Source organism: Ostrinia nubilalis, chromosome 2 (assembly GCF_963855985.1).
Source record: "Ostrinia nubilalis chromosome 2, ilOstNubi1.1, whole genome shotgun sequence".
Taxonomy (NCBI): Eukaryota; Metazoa; Arthropoda; class Insecta; order Lepidoptera; family Crambidae; genus Ostrinia; species Ostrinia nubilalis.
In genome coordinates, this window is record NC_087089.1 from 16,581,497 (window position 1) to 16,598,847 (window position 17,351).

Genomic DNA, 17,351 nt, shown 5'->3' on the forward strand with positions numbered 1-17,351 from the left:
ACAATGTTTATTTTGAGTAACAAATCGTCAAAAAGAAACACATTAAAATCGAATTATTGTAGTCTCAATTTTTTATTTTATTTTTTAAGCAATTTAAAAATAGAACAAAGACGCAATTGGAATACCCGTCCCTAGTACAAAGTCGGTTGTGTATATCCGACGTCAAAATTACCAAACTTTACCGAAGTACAACGATGGTTCTGATCAAACGTCAAACAAAAGTCCTTAGAACAATGTAAGTTCAGTACATCCGCCACCAAAAACAATTATTTTGTACCAAACATTCTTAATGTTTATACTCGTCAATCTACCTACAAATACCATAAAATAAAAACAAAAGGACACTGTTTCTTTTATTTTCAAACTTCCTAGTACAACGACGGGTGTGTACGTACGTCACAGTTTTTTTTTCTCTGACTTCCCTAGTAAAGAGATGGTTGTGACTTTCAGTCATCAAAACGATAAAGTGTCCAAACTTATAGATATAAAGACGAAATTCGAGATACATTCAATATCAATACGAATACAAATGTATAAGCTATTCCAACAAACGATGTGCAGTCTTCCGAAGTACAATGACGCTTGCACAAACACGTCTCTGTACTGCGTTAGAATAATCACATCCGTCGGTGTTCGATTCTGTATCTTCGATATTATTACGAATTTTGAAAAATTAAAAAATTAGTTTATAAAGGGGCTATTTTAGAGTAGTTTAATGCAAAAAACAGATTTTGACGGTTGCGATCATACGACGTTGTTCGACGACGCCGACGTTTTGTCTCCCTTAAAATGGTTAAAATGGATTCACTGTACTTTCCTGTACTGTGGCTCGAGTGTTACTGCCCTTGCTGAGGATGAAGGTCCAACAAAAGGTCTATTTGACCCAATTAGACATTTGTCCAGTTACAAGGGATCCGGGTTCATATACCTACGTTACAAAGGAGTTTTTGGCAAGTTATAACCCGAGCATGAATTTGATACATAAAGGTTGTAAAACGTGAATTAAAAGGGTCCGGGACAATATTGTATTTTGATTTGTGCGGTTTTTGTGTCCGGACTTGTTAATTGGGCCGTAAGAGATTATTAATTTGTGTTTTGTAAAATGTTGAGATATTTTGGTGCCATGTTTTTGGAGCATAATTAAGAGTAGCTAATAATAATAATAGCTATAAATATATGGGGCATCTTTTATGTGGGGGTATTCCGATTACAGAATAACGCTTTTTTATCAAAGCAGATAAGTACATACCTACTGATAAATTCAGTATAATACAATATTATATAGATACAATTCTATTTTCATATTTAAATCTGACTGGGTGTTTAAATTGAGAAATTAAAAAAAAAATTTTTGAAATTAACTAAGTAAGAAACTAAGTTCTTTACAAAAAAGTCGAAATCAACCAAACGCCCTTTGAGCTCAGATTTTTTTTCGTCTAAGTTCAATAGACTGCGAGCACATTATTTTATTAGGTATTGTAATAACCAAAATCTTATTGAAAAAACCTTTACCCTTCTTATAATATTCAAACAGTGAATCTAGCAAAACGCACTGTCTCATACGTTGTACTAGGTATAATCTTTACAAATGGGCCCGAGTTGGAACTAATTTGGCCTGTACTAATTACGACAGGTGAAATTATTGTACCAGGCCTGCTATCCATAATGCTGGTACCCCAATTTGGTAAGTTTGGGGCACATTTAATAGTGGGGATTTATGATTTTGCATGTAGAGTCACCATTAGAAAATAAAGTGAAAGTGGAAATACAGCTTAGTATAATCGATTTAAGGCAATTAATATGGAGGCTTTTTAAAGCGATAGATTGGGATTGTTTATACGGTTTTAAAAATATAATTAATTGAATGATTTCACGTTTGTTTAAGTCAAATTGACGGCGGGATCAGCTCCCCCTAGACAAGTTACACTTTTTGATCGACTCGAAAACAAGTCCTTCATAACTCCATATAAAAAGGCCTTTCGACCATTTTTCGACTAGTTTGCGATTAAAATGTATCTACACTTTGTCCGACTGTAGTCTGAAATAATAAAATATTTGAATTTGAATTTGTCTAGACCCTCAGATCCTGAAGCGGTGGTGAAGCGTATTATACAAACGCTTACTATTTTTGTAACCCTAAAATACACGCATTCTACTATTTCAACCCATTTAGACCGATAATTATTTTTGTAAATAAAATTTGATTTTTCAGCATAGACTTACAAAGGGAAGCATAAAAATCATGAAAAAATATTTAATAAAATAATCCATAAATAGGGGGCCGTGGGGAGCCCGTACCATATAGGGTACAGTAGGTCTATAAGCATGCAAATCATACTCGTTGTTCAAAGACGGTTTTTTTTTTTTTTTGTATGATAAAAAATAAAAATGAAATCGCATTATCACCAGTATCATACTTGGCATATCTTGTAAGACGTTTTCTATGATGCTAACCACGTTTAGATCTTTTTTCCTACCTTCTCCGAAGTTAGTGAGGATAGCTGAAGAAGACCTGGCTTCTTCTGACTTGTTACGTTTAGTGCTATTCATAATCGCATTTAGCAACATGACGATGGAAATTCAGCAAATCCATCGAAGAAAACTATGAGGGTAATTATTTACATTGACACTATCTTGATCGCCTGAATCTTCGTCAGAATGATCATCATTAGCGGTCATCTGATAAGACAGCAGTAGAAAAATACCAAGACTGCTTTATGTTTGCTGAAATTATAAAATTTTTCATGACTTGTGGCAATGTAGTGAAGCATCAATAGCCTAAAACAAATAAAAATAATAAAAAATAAATTATATTTTCTCGCATGATTTGCTTATGCATAGACCTACTGTACCTTATACGGTACACTTATTTTAGACTAGAATAAGCCGTATAAAAATAATCTCAATAATATTTTTTTTTGTAGTCATGATATCTATTGTACTTTATTTTTGAAATGAAATTGATAAATAGCATAATTTAGCATAAATAATAAGAAATATACCTTCTTGAATACATTGTAAATATTTTTTTTTGTTTTCTGTCGAGGAATTTCATAAATATTTCCGAAACCACTTGTTAAAACATATTTTTAAATATTTTTATGTAAAATAATCAGTTTAAGCTTCCTGTCACAATCATTTTTAAAAATTAACGACAGGTTGGTACTTCAAAATATTTTCATAAAGATACCGTACCACATAGGGTACGGTAGGTCTAAATGGGTTAATACCATATCGGATAAGAGCAAGCTCTTGTTTTTAAATGTGATTAATTAAAGTCATCCATTCTTAATTTTACTGCCTCAGATCATGAGTTTCACATTGACTCTACATACGAGTATATCGTGACTTGAAATTCTCAAGTCTTTACAGCAAGCCGAACCGATCAACTGCAATAGTTTGCTTTATTTATTTACATCCTTTTCCTCTAAATCACACTATCGGACCCCCACAGCTCTATAAAAGTGACTTTGTCACACATTGTTACAAAGAGTAGGTTACTGGCAGTAAATACAGCGTTATAGCGTTTATTTGTGCCTAAAAGGTTTCGTCGCTAATCCGAGCCGACTGGATTTTGGCACGGGTTTCGATGAAACTAACAATAATAATAATATGTGTGTTAGAAAAACAATATATTTTTGCTGAAGTTTATGATATTATACAATTTTAGCGAAGAAAGATCGGATTCAGTAGAAGGTGGATTTTGTGGTGTGGTGGAGTAATTTCGTACCTCTCAGTGTTATTTTGAGCCACTTATCTTAGGTACCTATTGGTTACCTGTCCTATTGTCAATTACGAAGAAATTGAGTGTAAGGCTGAGTTGCAACACCAAACTTTGACCGTAACTATAACGATAACCGGTGGATTTTGTATGGAGTTTGACAGATTTTTGACGTTTCTTACAGTCAAAGTAAGATGGTGAAACCCAGCTTAAGAGTGCCAAATCAAAATATGTACGAGTATAAAGTGATAATTCACTGTTAAAATATTCGGCATAGTTGTTGTAATATTCACAGTATTGTAATTGGTCTGACAAGTTTTAAATCACTTATAAGGTCGTTCGATTGATAATTTGATTGAAAGTTATGATAGAGTTACTTATATCAAAGATTTGTATAATCCTACTAATATTATAAATGCGAAAGTTTGAATGTCTGGATGTTTGTTACTCTTTCACGCAAAAACTACTGAACGGATTTTGTTCAAACTTTACAGTATTATTGTTTATAGCCCAAAATAACATATAGGCTGTAATTTATGACGATATGTGACAAACTAAATTTCACGCGGGTGAAGCCGTGGGCAAAAGCTAGTTTAATATAGATTCTTAAGCAAAATAGAGCCATTGAAAAATCCAAAGAATATGCAAAAATATCTATAATCTCAACTATGGTGAAGTCTCGTAAACTTTTAAATCGAGTGAAGTCGAAACGTTGCATTCCATTTTGGAAGACCGCCAACTTGAAACTGCTGTAAAACGTTCTAGAATTTTCTAGAACTAACCCTCTAAAATGTCCATTAAAAGATAAAGCAATAAACTATTTAGAGCTGACGGTGGAATATCAAGCTGAACTCTGTGATATCTAATACAGTTGTTTTAGGTGCCATTTTCCAACAGAAAATATAAACTCTGATGTGTTTTCGACTGTAAAACACAATATAAGTCAACTTACTCGTACTTAATTAACGCCCGTATTCACAAACATTACTATGAGGTCTCACAGTGCGCGTAGACGAACAGGGTCACCTACGAACCAATCACAGAGCTCTATTCAACGCTGTGCGTTCGATTTGCTGCTTCACTTAAGCAAGCATCGTTTGTGGATAATATCCCAACCAAGTTACTACTGCACTACTGTTATATTAACGGGTTTGAGTGTGAAAATATTGGTCCTACCAAAAATGTTTATGTAAAATTTTGCTAAGGCGTGACCAATGACCATAATGTCTCGGAGTCTTCTAGTGACTTGACCCACTTTTAGCTTGGTCCACGGGCCAAGTCGCCGCTGGTTTGAATTTTTTGACAATGGTTTTTTTTTTCAGTAACTGGGCCCACCTTTCAGATTCTAGATTTATGTCTCGCACTGTCAGAAAGTTATCAGATAGCATAGAGCCAAGCTTCCAACTCTATACGTTCGAACCCTACAAGCCCTTCTTCACAACACCTTAGTCAATGTGACTTGACCGTTTTGTTACGAGAACCATTTTTATGACAAAAAAGGAATGATGCTAAATAAGTTGCTCTCCTTGATGAGTATAGACTATGAGCATTTCTATGTAATGTAAAGTTTTTACAAATGGTACAATGCAAGTAAATGTACCACGTTTGGTTCGTAAAAGGGTGGCCACTACATTTGTGAAACCTTTGTTTGTCGCAACTATAATTTATAGACTCGGTACTGACACTAGAACATTTCATAGAACGGCTCGTTGGTCTGTTACAAGTTAGTGCACTAGTCCATGCCTAGTCACCTTTACGCCCTCGTAATATTCAGATTCAGCAATAAATAATCTTGATAATAATCATTTCTCTCCCAACACGTACAATTGGGCCTATATTTCAAATACCAAACCTTTTCGGAATATGCAAAATCGAAATATAACTCCAAAATTGAGATTTCAGTCGGAGCGTTTTCTGGCACACCTCCAACGAACGGAGCCATATTTGGAGACTAAGATCATGTGGGCTTTGACCTGGTACCCTTTGAATATTGCATTGGGACGTGTCCTGATTGCCGATTGAGTTTGAATGAGGTGATTGTTGTTGTTTATGCGTGTAGTTCAGCGGCCATTCTTTTTATTTTTACGTAAAGTTACTGTTACAGTTACTCACTTATGACTTACCACTTTAATCTATAAAACTTTCAAACTCATATACTATATTTTGAGCTTAAAGGGACACGTCACACAACTTGTAGGGGCTGGTTCCCACGGTGATCTAGTTTTGAAGAATCAATGTAGGATCACGCAAAACTGGACTGTCGCACAAACAAACACATAATGTGTTTAAAATTCGACTAATTTTGAACGGATCGGTTTTTGCAAACGGGATGTTCGTGTGAGCGTTAATATTAAAACACGTATACCGACTTCTAAATGAGATCTTGCAAAAAACAGTTCTTGCAAAAAGCGGGATGCCTCCATGGGAACAAGTCCTTAGACTGTCATCATCCTTCGAAAACATTTACAACTATTTTCATTATAAAGGAAAATGGTAGAAAATGAGTTCTCAGTACAAGTACAAAGTAATAATACAATCCTCTGAGTAAATTGAAATTGAGCCATTACGTAAGCAATTCTTAAAATGATTGGCACTTACGTCAGTAATACGTCAAAATATAAATTCTCCTGTAATTGATACGATACATGTTCAATCCAGACAAAAGGCCAGCGATACATCAAGCAAAGCTCGTAAATATGGCACAACAGACAATAATGGGTATAAAACGCGTACCAGCCGCAACAAAACATTCCCAAGATCTCAGTAATTATATGAGGCCATAAATTGTGTTTCGTCATACATCATACGTACATGACGTAGAGAACCTGTAAAGTACGGACGAAGAAACTAGACATAGGTTTTATAAGGTAGGCTTCCAAACTGGTATTGAATGAATGGTAATAGATTTATTTAGTCGTCATGATCGAGTTCAAATTTGGCGGAGAATCCCTGAAGGGCACTTACTTGTAACTTGTTAATGGGGGTGAAAAAAGCTTGGATAGCAAACAAACTATTTTTGAGGCTAAGCACTATAGTCACATCAATGACTTGCTTATTTGATACATTGACTGTGCTGGATTATTTAAGGACATCACGTAAGTCACTCGTGTCTTCGAGCGTGTGGAAGTGAGAGAGACCTAAACTTTTATTCGCCCCGTTAAAAGTCTTGTTCTTTTAGTGGGCTCAATGACCTGATGATGGTGGTGTAACTTGCTAGAAGCTAGTAGCATTCTGGATAAAATTATATCTCATAGTCCCTCATTTTAATTGTTAAGCTGGTCGGTTGTCGGTCGTCCGTCCACCTACAAGGTACATCATCGACATTATCGACATCGACATCGTAAAGGTAGCAGGGAAGCGCTGGACGCAGGCCACTACCAATCGATCAACATAGAAAGCATTGAGGGAGGCCTATGTTCAGCAGTGGACGTCCTATGGCTGAAATGATGATGATGATGATGATGAATTGGAAAGCTAACTTTACTGAAGTTTAACTTACATTGGATAGTATTTTACTATTGTGACCCCTAGGTTATGACGACAGATCCTCCGATCTCCTAATGACCATCGTAAATTAGTCATAACCTTGCACCAAATGTAAAAGCAGTGCTCAAACTTTGTATTCTAATACCAGCAGTTTGAGTATATTACACTTTAACTAAATTGTGAGAGCGACGAACTACGTAATATCTGTTTCAATTTGCAAGTTTAGCTGAACGTCTTAACGTCTGTCGAGTTGGCCGTGGTTATGGGCGATAGTTAGCACGTGGTTCCATAATATAAAATTTCTTGAGGTTTTATGGAATTTTACATTAAGTTTTCCATTGTTGCTGAGACTTGTCCATTATTGTAAGAATAATGGACATTTAGGTCTCTAAAGCCCCAATGTATTTGCGTTATTCAATGAGTTGTCTAATAAATATTTGTATTTGTTTTCACCTTGTCAACGTCATTTGTTTCTTTGACTGACTCTTCCTTGGGGACGATCAATCAATACGCTAGCAATCTCTTCTGTCGTATTACGATATTTAAAAAGCTTAAGTATTGAATGCATACTTCTATTAAATGTATTGAGATTGTTTTTTTTTATGTGACAGGAGGCAAACGAGCAGACGGATCACCTTAAAAAGATATAAAGTCAAATTTAATGATTTTTTACAATTTTCTGGCACACACTTTCTCGTAAGTGTTTAAAGTAATGAATGGCTGGTTTACTCTATTACATTTTTTTTTAAATTTTGATTTTGGGATAGAGTTCTGAGTTGCGCCACCTAACTCGCACCCCCCCTGGAAGAAGTATGCAAGTCCACTTGTGCGATATTTTTTTTATTGCACTAAAAAATGGAGAAGGAGGTAATACATTATTTGTCAATTTTTTTCATAATTTTTCTCTTAAAAATGAAGAAATTATGTACAAATATGTAAAATACTGCAACATTAAAATATCTAAATTTCCATAGCAAAAACGAAGTAAATATATTTGCATTTAATTGTTTAATAAAGTTCCGTATGAATAATAGCATATTAATATTTACATACATCTTCCACGAAGACTTTAAAAAACATTTTCGCGTATCTATTGTTGCATACTTATTTTAGGGTATTATTTGTTGGGTATCCTAGTGCAAGTTCAGTTGCGTAGTTTTTCCACGAAACTTTTGTGCTGGTAATTTTGTGCAAGTCTAGATGCCTAATTCTTCCACGAAGCTTTTATTCGCATTATAATATATAACAATTGATACGTTATTTTCTACATAGATATCTTTGTGCAAGTCTAGTTGCTAATATTTTGCGAAACTTTTGGCGATGTTGTATTTTATACCGATATTGATACATTTATTAAGATGTAATTAAGTCATTAACAAAGCAAAAATTAACTTAGTTTCAGTCATTTAAGTATCCAATCCACTACTTTTTGCACTAAATACCCCTGTAAGACTGTGTGTTTATCAAAAATTCGTCTCAATGATTACTTACCACGTGGTAAAATTATGGGTCTTTATGAGTACATGATCCATTTTAAATTCTGTCTCTCTCTTCAGTGAATCGTTATCGTAGTTATCGAGATAAATTTTCATCTTTCCAGTGCCGCATGAGTTCATTTATCAGCTTATGCGTGTATTGCCAGCGTGACAAGGTATGTATCTATACGTCTTTTGGAGCAGTAAGCAACGATCGGTGTGTCCCCAATTATAAAATGACACAAGTTTATATGTATTTTATAGATTATTGTAATCAAAAGGACATACTCGCAATGGTCAGACGTTTAAAAATGCAACAACCTGATACAAAACTGTTGCCATCTTTTCGTATGTACGATGAGCGAATACTGATTGTATTCTTTTCAGGTGGTGCTTGATCGACCGGACACCAACCTTCCGCAGACCTCCACAGATTGTACTTGCCACTGGAATGTAGTGCCTATCCTTGTGTTGACGCTATTTGTCCAGTAAATTGTATTTATTTCCAGGCCTTATGAAACTCCTGGCTCAGACAAAGTTCCTATCCTGGTTGCTTCACAGGTCCGGTCACTATTCAACAAAGCGTATAAAAGCACCTATAAGTTTTGGACCAAATAAAAACTGTTCTTTCTTTCTTTATAGGTTCAGCCAAACCAACGAAATCTCAAGCAATCAGCCGGCGTGCAGTGATGGCGATTAGACTTAAGGGTTCGGCCAAACCAACGCGATCACAGCGCGATCAGCTGGCGTGCAGCGATGGCGACCAGACCTAAATGCATTGTTCGCCATCGCTGCACGCCGGTTGATCGCGTTGGTTTGGCCGAATCTTAAAATGCATCGATCGCCAATCGCTATCGCTGCACGCCGGCTGATCGAGTGTGAACCTTATAGGATTTGGAAGTGATGTCACCAACGAGTTCAATGTGGGTAGCTTTTGTAGTCATGCAGACAATAAATATCACTATATTATAGGCTTCTATAGTTTTGTTCCCTTGGACAACAAAATTTAAAAGGGTCCTTCAAAGTCGTCTCCCTTGTTCATGAATTGTCTAGATTGAGATACTTGCAGTTCTGGTAAATCTACCATTAATTTTGTACTTTGGCAGTAGCATTCAATTTAGCACAATTGAAACATCTGTGCACGTATTTTCTCGCCAATGGTTTCGCCTTGATAATCCAAAATGTGGAGCTGTATCAGCTTTCTTATGAATTATAGTATTAATTATTATAAACGTTTTCGACTTTCTCCACGACGCGGTTTGCAACAATAGATTTCCACCTATTCGTCTCACCAGACAGCTAGGCGATCACAACCGAAAAATCTGTTCACAGTGTTCGAACATCTGTGAGGTTTGTATTCTTCACATTACTTCTTCTCATTTGCTTCATCCAGTTTACTCAAAGCACCACATAGCTCAAGACGTGGTAAAAAAATAGTTTTTAGAGAGCACTTGAGTTTTTTAGCAATTAATTTCGTTTCAAATCCTTCATCTAGTTGATAGTGAACGGCTGCAGTTTATTGCACTCGCAGAGGCATCGCTAAATTCATTATATTGTATTTTTACTCGGCCTGCATCCAACGCCTTCCCGCTACCTTTATCAGGTCGTCGGACCACCTTGTGGATGGATGTCCTAACGCTGCGTTTTCCGGTACGTGGTGTCCGCTCCATAACCTTGCTGCCCCATCGGCCGTCAGTTCTGCGTACTATGTGCTTCCAACCGCGCGATGTGGAAGTCATTGGGGGAGGCCTATATTCAGCAGTGGACGTCCTGTGGCTGAAATGATGAGGATGTGTTTTTTCTCTCTATCTATAGATAGTATACCAACCTATATCTGTATTTTGTCAATGTGAATCAAATCCTGCCGAATCTTAATCCAATATTTTTCTAATGAGTTACTTATCTTTCCATCCTTACTAGTTTTTTATTAGCCAAAGTTTTTGTTTTAAAACAAATAAATACTTTCTATTCTATTTCCATTAGAATCTTAGCCATGACTGTACTTAACGCTAAGCTTCAGCCAAGGGGATCAAAAAGTTTGATCAGATGTATCAGATAAAATGTTACGTTTCATGGTTGGTTTTGCAATTTGTGGTATATTCACATTGTATTGAAATCTGTGCTCAAATTCCATTCAATACCCAATGCTTGGACTGTTCCATCAAGGTTCATAAAACTACTTTAGCACTAGCTGATATTTTGTTGTCTTCTATTGACTTCATAAACTCAACGCAGAACTAGGTATCAAAAGGTATATGACCGCAATTGCATGTGATGTTAAGTGAGATGCAGTATAAGATGATAGATATCTACCCCGTAAGTGCCTATAAGATCCGGTATAGCTCAGGAGAGACAGCAGCAGGCTGCGACCTGTTCGCATTATAAAAGAGTTTATCGAAACGCTTAGTGCAAGCTGGTAGAATGTCGACAATGTAGGAATGATACGTTAACCAGCGTCTGATGATGGAAGGGGGCTGGTGGAATTAGGTCGTGTAATTCCTTCGCACATTCTCTGAAGTGTAACCTGGTGGATGGTCACATCAGATGTATTATTATCTGCTCTGTAAGTTCTCATTAAATTATAGCATTATAGCTTCAATTGACCAGTCCGCTCCTGATAAAAGGTCGTTGATATAAAAATATTGTATTATTATTTTATAGAAATCGGTACTCCGGTAATCGGAATCATTTTTTGTCACATAAATCTGAAGATCATCTTCATAATGTCATCTATGAAGCAAACACGTTTCATCTCATTATAATATTTCTCGGGTTTTCTTGCAGCTGGGAACCTACAAGCAGTTCGTTATTCAGTGAAATATAAATCTAACCTTAACACGAAGCTTCAAATATAATCGTGCGCGAGTTGTCTTCGTATTATTCCAGACGACCGCATGATGAGGTAAGTATACTGTCAGTCTTGTTTCTTTTTCAGGTAGGTATCTTTTTTAATAAAAAAAAATCTGTGTGTTCGTTAATCTTTTTTCAGGTCTATCGATTTCTGTAACTTCCTTTCTAATTGAACGGACCTGTGAGTTTCTGGGTTTTTTAAGGGAAAGGAGGCAAACGAGCAGACGAATCACCTGATGGTAAGTGTTTACCCGCCGCCCATAGACACCCGCTCCTCGGTGAGTTACAGGTGCGTTGATTGTCTTTAAAGTATTAGAGTCTGCTCTTAAAGGTTTTAGGTCGTATTGGTCCGCAAATACTGCAAACGGCAGTTCATTCCTCGGTTTGGTGTCTGCAAATGGTGATTGTGGATTTTCTGTTTTAAATGGTAACTTTACAAAATATCTATCTACCGCTTCCGTAAAAAAAATATCCTGAAGCAGTGGTTGGGTTAATACTGGGGAGTGTAAAACTATAAAAGTGCTTTATAAAAGCCTACTTGCAAAAATAAATGAGTTTTATGCCTGTTTTCACCATTAATCCCAAATTTTTAAGTGTCCCCTATAAAATCAAAATTCCTGTTATGTATCACCATAGAGGTCACTTACAAATTAGGCATTGATGGTGAAAACGGGCATTAGTCCTTTTGATAGCTCGTCTCTCCCTAAAAATGCAATTTCCGAAAATTATAATATAGTTATGCAAAAATATTGTAACTTTTTGATTTTGAATAAAGCTATAATTTTAAATACTACCATAAGTAATGTAATATTTCACAAGGTAAAAGTACGTTATCCTTTTTACGAATTTATTTTAATACGAATAGTTCGAGGAAAAACTACGTAAACTACACTTACACGTTGAATGCACGACTAAATCTGAACGCCAATAAGTGGTTATCTGCAATAGTACCAAACAGCATGTATTTCTTTACATGTCAACAATGCAATATTCATAATTACAACAACAAGGTGTTAAATATGTTTCGCGGAATAAGTACGCAACGCTCTTTTTTAAGTTTTTCTCAAAACTTATTAAGTGTATTTTAAATATAAATACATAGGCCCCTCACAGACATTTTTAGCTATCTTTTGATGTATAACACATATTTTTAATAATGGTAATACATTTTTAGGACAGTTTTTTTACGCTCCTGAAAAGTTGGCATTTTTCACTTGCGTACTTATTCCAGGAAGGGTGCGAACTTTCAACGTAACTATGACGATAACCGGTATTTTTTGTAGGGAGTTTGACAGATATTTGACGTTTGTAAAAATTTAAGTATGCACCATCTTACTTTTAATACATTGTTACATGCATAATGTAGGTACTGCGAAGTAAAATTTTAGTATGACCAGTTTGTAAGATTCATGCCCGTTTTCACCATCAATCCCTAATCTTTAAGTGACCCCTATGGAAACAAAATTACTGTTATTAAAATTTGTTACCAAAGAGACAATTAAAAATTAGGGATTGATGGTGAAAACGGGCATTAATCTTTGAGATTTTTTCAAAACGAGCAAAAGACAGACTTTCTGAAAAACTGTCTTTTCCTTTGCTCGTACCTTGGACATTCAATTACTCTGGTCCAACTTAGTTTTGAGGGGCATTGAACTCAGTAATGTTTGTTTGAATTACCCAAAGTTCTTGGAAACACGACGTTAGTTTGTTCGGATTAAGAACGGAATTCCTGCGAATAGTTTTGGTACAAACATTTGCTTGTTTGATTTCGATAGTATTTTCAAATAGGAATAGCTATAACTCGATGGCTGCTCAATTTATCTCTGAAATGTTGCGACTACTGGGAAATGGTAAATAAATACACTTAGTGCTACAAAAATATTAATTTTTTTAAAGCATTACAATGTATTGTGTTGTGTGTCAACAATTGGGTTCTTTGTAATGGTTTTCCACTAACTAATTATTCCAAGATACAACTTTTTTCACTACGAAAATCACTACAATCTAGCCTTAAAAATCGATTTGGTTTTCAATGTGCTATAGTTATTAGCTCTGCAATCAATCAATAAGTTAGTCAATGGAGTTGGCAGAAATGTGACGTCTTGAATCCAATTTCAAATCAGCATTTTTTTTTCACAAACCGCATTTTTGTCAAATTTCGAAACAAATTTGAACTTTAAGTCTTTCAAATACGTCTCAAAGTGTAATATCGTTCTTCCCACCCACGTAGATCCGAAAACACTGAGAAGACCTAGAATCTAGCCTTTGATCTACGGAGATTACTTTAATACTACGTGAAAACTACATACATTTTGATCAAGTAAAACAAAGTTACCGCGTGCGGATACACAGAGAAAATAGTAGAGAATTTTAGACCTTAATCGAATAATTATACAGTCGTTTCTTAGAACACTGTCACTAAGGCCGCGTTGCTATAATCAATCGCGATCCAAATCCGACCTTCAACTAGCAAATCTTTATTTGTTTTCAATCAAATATTTATAATTTTCGATGCTTTTACACTTTTATATTGTTTAAATAGTCTTAATATAAAATATAATTGATCTAAAAACAAAGAAAACCGTAGTTATTTTATATTGTTCTAAAGGTACATGGTAGCAATCCCGTCAACAATAAGCCTAGGCGCAGACCACCAACTTTTAGTTGGCCGATAGTAGGATCGGACTGTTAATCAGTACGGAGATGAATGAAAGTGCGCAATACAAATTAAAATCGGGCCCAACTATCGGCCAACTAAAATCGGTGGTCTGCGCCTAGGCTAATAATTACGTAGTTATTTTATATAAAAACAAATTGAGACAGTTGACGGACGAATTTGGATTAGGATTGATTAAAGCAACCCGGCGTAAATTAACATAAATTATTATTATCTCGATAAGATTGTTGTCACAAGATTCCACAACTGAATCGAGAATCGCGAAATTCGTCAATAAGATAATCGTAATTCGATTCTGTGAATCGAATGCTTGAATCTCGAAATTGGCTACGAAGTTTGACATTTGAATCGAGACTGAAGTAGTGGAACCTGATAGTGTTTTCCAGTTGCTATGGGTACACTTGGATGCTTGTTGCTATTTGGAGTAAGTTTACTAGCAATTGAAATGGAATGGCGAAAACGTCAGGAAAGTAGGTAATATATACAATATTTTCTTAATAAAATAGCTTTAAAAACAAGCATCTTTCGGCATTATCTTGCCATCCGTAATTCAAAAATCATGGTCGTATATTTTTGTATGTATTTTTCCAATGAGTAGGTATGATTTCCACGATAGACGTTACTTGAAGGTTTTACACAAAAAAATTTCATTTTTCACTTCTTACTTTTCAATTGATAGCGTTTTTTTTAAGAGCACAAAAACACGCTATCAATTTATAAACACCCAGGTGTTTCATAATCATAATCATTTATTGCTTCATAAGTGTTCATAGGTTTCTATGTGAATTACGTATTATTATTAACTTATTTGTAAAAATATTACTCATCCAATATTAATTTTCTTTAGTCGCAACATTATAAAAGGGTGTAAACAGGGGATGTGAGTTTTATGGGAAATCAATAATTTCTCAAGTTATGGCTTCATAAAAAAGATGTTGCTCGTGTTAATAACTATGTCACACAGTTGTAGATAGTAAAATAGCTAATAAAGAAAATAAAAATGGTTATTCCTCGAGAATAGTAAGTTTTTCTAAATATTCGAATTGATTTCGAATTTTAAGGTCACAAAATATCATTTAACGAGTCATTTTTATATTATTTTAAGTTATACCATTTCGTATTTTTATTTGTGTCTGGGTATGTCTCTACTATAGAGAATGTAGTTTCTAATAACTTCTCCGCCATAAACTTGGTGACAAATGTCGGCATCTTTGCCATGCATCGTTCGCTTTAAGTTTGCCGCTGGCGATGTGACGTCATTCGAAGGAAAGCGTCTATAACTATAACAAACTATATTTAAAATATTTTTAATTTATTGTCATTGATAAAAATTGTGTACTTGCGTAAAATAAGACACACAATTGCGTTTATCACTAACTAATTGCGTTTAATCGCGGTTGGGGGAGAAGACGCGCATTCCACGGACCGGCAAACTTAGCGCGAACGGGTAGTACACTGTATACATGAACGGGTATACATGACCTCAGTGGAATCCGAACCTGCTACTGCTGGTGATACGGTCCGATACCCAACTAGGTACCAGAATAATTTATTATTGACAGTATTGCTACATGGTAGCAACTTAATTTCGAATTTTCCTCAGCTACTCCGTGATCATGGCGCTTGCAACAGTGCCGAAATGTCCAAATTAAAATCCAAATTAAGGTAGGTACATGGTAGCAATCCCGACAATAATAATAATTATTCTGTTAGTGACCATGAACGCTTAAAACAATATGTACCCAACTGCCAGACCACGTGGTTCTCAAATTATTAAATATGAACAAACTGGAATCCACGCGTCCTGCACGAGAAAAGTAATTGAATTACAATTACAATAATGAACAAAATTGGATTGCCCATCTAATTGAGATAAAGGGATTTTGGTGGATGGTTAAATAATTAATTACTAGGAATACAATTATCCTTCAATCACGGTTTAATTTTAACTGGTGGTGACAAATTGCATAATGCATTTTACGACAAATAAGGCGAATGAATATTCATGAACGAATATATTAAAAATTAATACAATACGAGTACAACACTGGGCCACTGAAACAGTGCAACTTAATTTAAAAGGATTCAGTAGGTAGATTTCAATTAGTAATTTTAAATTTGAAGTGAAATTGTTATGAAAATTCAAATATCCTATTTTTTCTTAGGTACGAATGAACGAAATTGGGAACGATTTTAAGCGAGAGTCCTTACATTAAAAAACATTTTAAACACATGAAAAGTCTAAAACAGAGGTCTGTGTTAAAGATAAAAAAATATAAAGTTCGAGACTAGTAACAGTAGATAAATAAACTGCATTTTTTTATTAACAAGACTTACAGTTATGTGTTGAATAAAATATTTACATTTCAGCAACCAAATTAAAAAATAGGCGTTAATTTCATATCGTACGAATGTCTAGTACACAATAGTATTGCATTTGTTAGATTTTAGTATATTTTTCAGTTATTTCAGAGGATTATAACCTCTTTATAAACTGAAAACCCAACCAAATTGGGTTGGTATCCTGTAAAATGGTGCTCCTTTTTCCTCATCCAAAGAGGACACCAAAAGCTTAGCGCCACTCATAAATAAAACAAACAGAATTCTTGTAAGCGTCAAAATTACTCACATTACGGAAATGAATCCTCCGTTCCGTGCACTAGTGTCGTGCAAAAAATCACCGTCACAGATATCACTCGCACAAATCGATTGAACAATCAGTTTTTCACTGCACTGCACTATTTGTTTTATTCACAGTCCGATCCGAAACCGAATCGGGTTCTATTTTCAAAATTTACGCGACGATCCGTGACGCACCGCGCGAACCGAGAGCTCCCGGTGACCGGTGTATACTGACATCAAACCGGGCCGCTGGATCTTGCGTCTCGTTCGTACCCCGAGTTTTCATACGCTGTAACGCTGTGCGTCCCGCTCGCACGACCTGAAAGAGAGCGTGGTACTCGTAATACGTATAGGTCAATATGAAGCCTTCTCGGGTGCTGGAGGCTGCAGTTAGGGTGGCAAGGGCGCGGGTTTTTTCAGGATAGTCGCGAGTTGTGACGTAGGCGTTTGTGGACTTTGTCTTTCGATATCTAGTCGATTGCATAATAGTTTCCTAGTTGAATTGAATTAATAATTTTGC

The 17,351-nt window shown here is 35.5% G+C and overlaps 1 long non-coding RNA gene across 1 annotated transcript in view; it reads right to left on the bottom strand.

Annotated features, from left to right (window-relative positions):
* The window catches only part of LOC135085402 (uncharacterized), a 69,524-nt gene extending 52,492 nt beyond the window's left edge, over window positions 1-17,032 (bottom strand). Inside the window, exon 1 of the long non-coding RNA XR_010260102.1 lies at window positions 16,839-17,032. This is a non-coding gene — a long non-coding RNA (uncharacterized LOC135085402). The remainder of the gene's footprint in view (window positions 1-16,838) is intronic.
* Window positions 17,033-17,351: the final 319 nt, after the last annotated feature.